Raw genomic sequence first — 7524 nt, forward strand, 5'->3', positions numbered from 1 at the left:
ATTCCCAACTCATCCCCTGCTTGGAAACTTTCCCCCAGGGTGATCAAGACTGGGAGGGTACACTGCTCAGTCTCCAAGAAGAGATTGTGGATGGCCAAGACCCACAGCAGCAGCAGCTGCCAACCCTCAGCTATTAAAGCCACAACTGAGGTAACAGGAGCTGAAGGTGCAGCCTCAACCCAAGCTCCAGTTTCCACCTCAGCTGAAGCTGAGTAACAAAGGATCCTCAAAGCTCAGGTCCATCTCCTGAGGAGCTCTTTCTAAGACTCCTTCAAAACCTGGTCACCCTTATAATCCTGATGATACATCATTGCCATACCCAGGCCCACTTATCACTGCAATCAGAACCCTTGGTATATTATAGGCCAAGAATTGGTATATTATGGCCAAGAATTGGTATATCATGGAAGAGGTGGCCTTACAGGCAAGGGCCAGGATATTGCAGAATCTTAGGTAATGGGGGAATGGGTTCTCCTGTGTCCTAAGGAACTCAGGACACATCCTGGTGTTGGTGCATAGAATTCAGCAGCTCAGTCAAGCATTAGAGAATGAAGCAGTTGAAGAGCTTGGTAAAGGCACACTCAAGGTTTATGGACCTCAAATCTCAGTGTGTGTGAGACAGGGGGATCAGAAATTCATAGTAATCAGAAGTCATACAAGAGTATGAGTCCTGCCTGAGCTACAGAAACCCAATGTCTAGTTCTTCTCTCTGAGAGATTCCAAAATGTTGGGGCAAAATTTGGGGAGAAAACAAATGCAATGGATGATCTTGATTCTGGGGGATGGTTTAGTTAGTAAAGGATTTGCCACCAAACATGGGAACCTAACTTGTGTTTCCAGACCTTCATGACTGAAGTGTAATGGCGGCATGCACGTGTTGTCCTGCTATGTCCACATGTGGGCCCTAGAATGAGTGTGTCCAAAACACATATACACACAAAAAATGTGTAAAAACAAACACACACAGAAATTGTCTGTGTAGTCATGGCCATATTGGAATTGCTGTGTGTCTAAGCTGGCCTCACACTTACGGAGATATATCTGCCTCCTCCACCTCCTCCTCACACATTTTAGTACTAAAGGTATGTGCCACCTCAGCCTGGATGCTTGTTTTTTTAATGTATTGATTGTAATAAAATATTTTGAAGCAATATAATTTACCCTTTGTTTATGTTTCTCCTAGTTTCAGGGATGTATGCCAGGATTTCCCACAGAGATGGAAAAGAGGTCTGTCACTGCCTCACCAAGCCCTCTTTGTGAATTTTGTAATAATTCAGAACAGTAGTTAATCTTAATCCTCAGTGAATGTCAAGAAAATTTCCTGACAGTTGATGCATTAAACTGAGTTCTGCCCTCACAGAGGTTTCCAGAAGGAGTCAATGTTCACATGCACCTTCCATATCACTGCAGTGTTAAGTGGTGAAACACTTGGGACACAAGCTGAGGGCTCCCAGGGGTGGACTGAACTCAGTTCATTCTGTCAGAAAAATCCATCACTTTCTGTGTACTGAAACCCATTCATTGAATGACCAATCTACCAGCAGAGAAGCCAGCATCAGGCCTGTGCCTTGATGACTGTGTACAGTAAAGTGGGGACAAATGGGTCCTTGGCACATGCATTGACCTGGGGAGATAACGGAGGATCTAGATTGTCCATAAAGTGGAGCTGGTTGGTGGTAGCATCATGAATGAAAAGAGTCACAGCCAGACAGTTGTGAGACTAGTCCCACTCCATCAATAAGGGGTGACTAAGCTGGGTTTGGTGAACAATCCTTCCATGCCAGCACAAAGGATGCAGAGGCAAGAAGAACTCTGAGGTTGAGGCCAACCTGATCTATACAGTGAGATACAGCACAGCCAGGGTTTTAAAGAGAAACCCTGTGTCAAAAAAGAGTAGAACATTCTGGCCCACACCTTTAATCCCCATTCCAGAGACAGAGGAAAGCACATGCAAATCTTTGATTTTGAAGACAGCCTGGTGTTCAGAGTTTGTAGTCAGGACTACACAGAGAAACCCTGCCTCAAAAAAGGAAAAAAAAAGAGGTTTGACAGCAATCAGAAGGCAGCCTGAGCTAAGACCTTTTAACTGTGATGGTCAACAAATAGTGGAGACCACATTTTAACTGGGTTTAAGACCCAAGATTGGAGAACTGGGAGGGTGGTGCAAAAGGTTTGTTTGTGATTTAGGTCCCCACCAAAGCAGCAGTGATGAAAGCTCAATGATGAAAGCCATCCTCAAATATACCAAGACCCTGTAGGGTGAAGCTATAGACTGGTCGGGGGGATTGAGTTGGAGGGTCTGGTGGAATTATGGGAAAAGGTGGAGGACCTGGGAGGGACCTAGATGGAAAATATATTGAAGGCCAGGTCTTTGGACTAGAGTTTCAAACAGCAGCAGTGATCTGGTGATCACAGGAAAGCCTACTGATCGCCAGGGTAAGTTGGCCAGTAAGGCTTCTGGGTTGATGGTGGGGTGGGGGGATGGCTATACCATTCTGTACTACCAACAGCAATGAATAAGGATCCTTTCCACCACATCTTTACCAGCCTGAGCTGTGGTTGTTTTTCATTTTTTCGGTATTTCTGAGAAACTTACAAATCTCAAAGCAATTGTAATTTGCATTGTTCAGATGACTATAGATGTTGAAGGCTTTTTTTTGTTTGTTTCCCTTCATGAGGTCAGGTCACTCTAAATAGTCCTGGGAGTCCTGGAGCTCCCTGTGTATACCAAGTTGTGCAAGACCACTCAGATATCCTCCTGCCTCTGCCTCCTGAGTGCTCAAATTGAAGGCATGTACCACCACACCCAGAGGGTTTAAATTTTTATTTTATTTTATTCTTTGTTCATGTGATAGGGATTTTCAGTGTAGTCCTGGATGTTCTGTAACTCCTGTTTTTAAATATGCAGTCCTGAAACTTGGAGATTCTCCTGCCTCTACCTCCCCAGTGATGGGATTAAAGGTGTGTGTCACCACCCCCTGTTACAGTTGTTCTTACATTCATTTGAAAAAATTCAATGGCATCATGGGCTATAGAGCAAATTCAAGTTCATTTTAGGATACATAAGACTCTAAAAAAGGGGAAATTTCAAAAAAGTTATTTATCAATAGAGACCATTGGTCACATCTTCTAGAACAGAATTGCTCTCCCATCTCAGGGTTATAGCAAGAGCAGATGTAGGACTAATGTCCCTCAAGTTGTTAAAGAAATAGGAGAAACTGCCAAGAAAGGACTCAGAATAAATATCCAGTAAGGACAGAATATCTTCATGAGGTTCTCAGTAGCATCTAAAGAGAGTGGAAAATGCACCCTCAAGGGATCTGGGTCCATAAAGTCAGCATGGATGAGGTTTGGGACCAGAAGTTCATGGTCATTCTTAGTCATACAATGAGTTTGAAACCAGCCAGACCTTTGGAAACCTGGTGTCAGTCTTTGATTTTCCTGGAGGTATAACCCTTTCAATCAAGAGCTCTGAAGCTTGTGAAATGGCACAGGCAAAGTGCATGTCGCCTAGTTTGAGTACCTGAGTTTGATTTCCTTAAATCTACAAATATTCTCTGGCAGGATATGGACCCAATACATAAACAAAACACATGGAATAATATTTTTTCAATATATTTTTCATTTTTCCTTTATCTCGTGGAATTGAGGCCAGAATGTTTCAAAAACCTGGACAAGACCTCTGCCAAAGAGCCTCAAGTCACCCAGCTTTTTAAAATTTGAACATATACAGCCCTTGTAGATGTCAAGGAAGATTTCCAGGATTTTGTCAGAAAAGGTTTCCCAAAAAAGTAATATGTCACTTGGAGCTATTGTATTCCTGCACTGGGAGTAGCTGGAACCCCTGGAAACAAACTGAAGGTTTCTTAGCACTGATTAAGTACACTTCAGTCCCTCAAAAAAGGACACCAGAATTGTCTTCTCAATACCCAAATACCTAAGGGCATTCTATGAACAGAACCCCAGACACCATCAGGGAGCCTGGGGAAATCAATGGAGAGAAAACAGGGTCTACAGAAACCTAGGGGAGCTGGTAGAGTTTTGGGGTGGCACAAGTAGGGAGAGGGAGGTTGGAAATTGTTGCAAACAATGAGGGAAGAATCTTAGCAGCCCTTGAAAAGCAAGACGGGGATCCCAGCCAAAGGAACAGCTGAATAGGATCCCTAGAAGCAGGTTAAGTAGAAGTCCATTTTTTATATGGGCACTGACAAGTGGAGCCCCAGTTCATTCTGGGATGGAGACTCAAGAGGCCAAGGCCAATTTTCACTTGGTATTCATTTTTCACATTAATATGTCAATCAGAAAATGTTATATAAACCATGATTATTTCTTGGAGTGTCTTGTGAGTCATTCTTTTTTTTTTTAAAGATTTTATTTATTTATTACGTATACAACATTCTGCTTCCATGTATATCTGAACACCAGAAGAGGGCACCAGATCTCATAATGGATGGTTGTGAGCCACCATGTGGTTGCTGGGAATTTAACTCAGGACCTCTGGAAGAGCCGTCGGTGCTCTTAACCTCTGAGCCATTTCCCCATCCCCTGGTGAGCCACTCTTAATTCCCGCTGTCAGGAAACTGAGGCAAATAATCTCGGTGATTTGCAGGGCCAGCCTGCTCAACATACACTGATCTAGAAAACAAGAATGATTAAAGCAGCTGGCCAGTGGTTCTGCCTGCTTTTAATCGCAGCATTTGGAATTCCCGGAGATGGATGTCAGCCTGATCTTCAGAATGAATGCCAGGACAATCCTCAAAGCTATACAGAAAAACCCAGTATTGAACCCCACAAAAAGGATAATTTCATCAATGAGATTAGGTCTCCATAGTGTGCCGAAGAAACCTGAGGGCCTCAAAGTGTGTGTCAGGATGAAGGGTTTGAAGATCTTCTGTTGGGAGGAGATTTGAGTCTCCTGTTTGGTGGAGCTTTTACACCCATGTTCTTAGAGTAGAATCCAATAGACAGTGTGTCCAGGGAAAGTGCAGCAGCCTAGTCGTCTTCAGGTCAGTTGGTTTCCTGAATAAAGTGTGTATGTGATGGGAGTCTGAAGAGGGTATATGGTGGAAGAAAGAGGGCCATAGCAAAGGAAGAACCTTGGGCAGCATTGTGGAGCTGGTGTGTGTGTGTTTGGAGGATGAGGTCTACCATATGCCTTCTAGATAAAAATTGGGTCAGGTATAATCTCAGGAGCTGTTTGCAACTTTATCCCTTCAATGTGAGCACCAAGGACCAGAGAAGGGCAGGGAGAAGAGTGCTAATGAGTTCCCAAGGTGTGTGCCCAGCTAATATGTGATTGTGCACTCTTGTCTACAAGATGAGACACCTGAGCCTACCATTGTATATGAATCCTGGAGAAATTGATGGAGGTCTTGACTTTTGAATCTAGGGACTGTTGGTCTTCTTTTATCTATTGCCATTTACTACCAAGAACTCCACGGTTGGAGGAATGTAGTTGCTCCTGTTCCCATAATTTGACCAGAAATTGTTTTGGGGCTACTCATGTTTGTCCCCTTCCTTGAAAAGTCAGGCTGCAAGTTTTTCCCCATAGCTGGCGACTGCTGAGAGCCAGTCATCCTAACACTTATTATCAGAACAAAGGGCGTTTTTGCAAACTGTCACTTATTCCAGGGCTACTCCTTTTCTGGGGGAGACCTCACCTGTAACCATCCTGTGATTAACCACATCTCTAAGGTATTCTGGGTGTCCCTGGGTGTGCAGATGGCCTTGTTTAGCTGCTGCAGCTGTCAGAGCTACCCTCCTGTCTGCTTACCTCTTCCCTCATGAGTTAGCAATGGAAGCAGGCAGAGGCTGAGGCCCAGCTCCAGGATGAGATCAGCTGCCTTCCCTAATGACAGAATGCTCCCGCCATGCTCCTGCTGCCTGTTTCCTCTCCTGTCCTCACTAGGTCTCTCTATTCCTCTTGTCTGTATCTGGAGAAGATGGCCCCAAATGGGTTTGTCAGATGCCAAGTCTGTTTAAACTGCAGTGTATAAAGTCTGTATCACATGAAACTTGAATTTCACATAAATAAGTGTTTGTGAATGCTGAATAAAAGATTATTTAGTCTAACACTTCTGAAAAGTTCTGCTCATGTATCCTTGGTTGATTTTTTTTTTTTTTTTTTTTTTTGGTTTTCCGAGACAGGGTTTCTCTGTGGCTTTGGAGCCTGTCCTGGAATTAGCTCTTGTAGAGCAGGCTGGTCTCGAAATCACAGAGATCCACCTGCTTCTGCCTCCTGAGTGCTGGCACTAAAGGCGTGTGTCACCAATGCCCGGCTCTCCTTGGTTGATCTTAAAGCTGCTCTGTAACCTATAATGTCAAGTTAAAATGTACACATGGCAGTTGAAAGGTATTCATGTGTACCTAAACGTGATTTTTGTTCAGTCATTGTTTAGTTCCAAAAGTGATAAAGAACAGAGGATCTGCCGGGTATTGGTGGTGCACGCCTTTAATCCCAGCACTCGGGAGGCAAAGGCAGGGGGATCTCTGTGAGTTCGAGGCCAGCCTGGTCTCCAGAGCAAATGCCAGAATATGCTCCAAAGCTACACCTAATTTAAGTTCTTTAATATATTTTCACAAGCTTTGTGGACATTTATTACCCCAAGGTCTTGGTAGTGGGGGCATTCCAGCTCTAAACAGGAATGGTTTTTTTTATAGCCCTTTATTACATTCTGTCCAATTCTTTGGGTTGCATAGGTTTATAGTTGTATCCCGTTTTGTGCCATCATTATGATTTTGTTCTTCATATCTCTGGCTTGAGTGATTATACCACAAACCTGTGTCCTGAATTTCCTGTGCTATAAAGGGGTACAAAATGTTGTCTCACAAAGTATGCATTCATGCCTAATTCACAATTAAATTCTAGTTTTTTTCTCTATACCTACAACATTGGTTACATACCTATTATTGACCTTAAACACACTTGTTTTTTTATATATGAGCTTTTCGCCCAATAAGTCAAGAAGATGGCCATATTGTCTGTAATATTTGACTGTATTTCCATGAGTGGCATTTGAAGGGATTTATTTCACAGATATTTGTGTTTTATGTATCATCCATGATTTGACTGTAACTCAAAAGGGGGGGGGCAGTGTCTATTGCCTTCCAGAATTGTTCACATCCAGTTTGCCATGTGAACTCACTGCAATATGCATATTTTTGTCAAAAGCTGTAGGTTTTGGCAATATACTCATTTACATTCAGTATACCAGTATAAGAGTAATCTTCCTTCCAATGATGAATACTTCTGTATTAATGTGGGTATGGTAAATGTGGGTATGGTAACCAGCTGTACTACCATGCTATTGCTACCCTGTGTCTCATATGTACACAATAATATAAGTAGCAATAGCAAAAGGCAATGGCAGGAAATACATGCTTTGTGACTGCAGTGAAAAATCCAAGTATAAGTGAAAGTGCCTTCCTCAGTTTGCACCTTTATGTTAGTTTGTGGTTCAGGAGATGTAGCCAGCAGATTGTATAGTTGGCTACCCTGCTTCCTGGTGTGTCCGTTCCATTCAT

This window comes from Cricetulus griseus, unplaced genomic scaffold (genome assembly GCF_003668045.3).
Source record: "Cricetulus griseus strain 17A/GY unplaced genomic scaffold, alternate assembly CriGri-PICRH-1.0 unplaced_scaffold_32, whole genome shotgun sequence".
Lineage (NCBI taxonomy): Eukaryota > Metazoa > Chordata > Mammalia > Rodentia > Cricetidae > Cricetulus > Cricetulus griseus.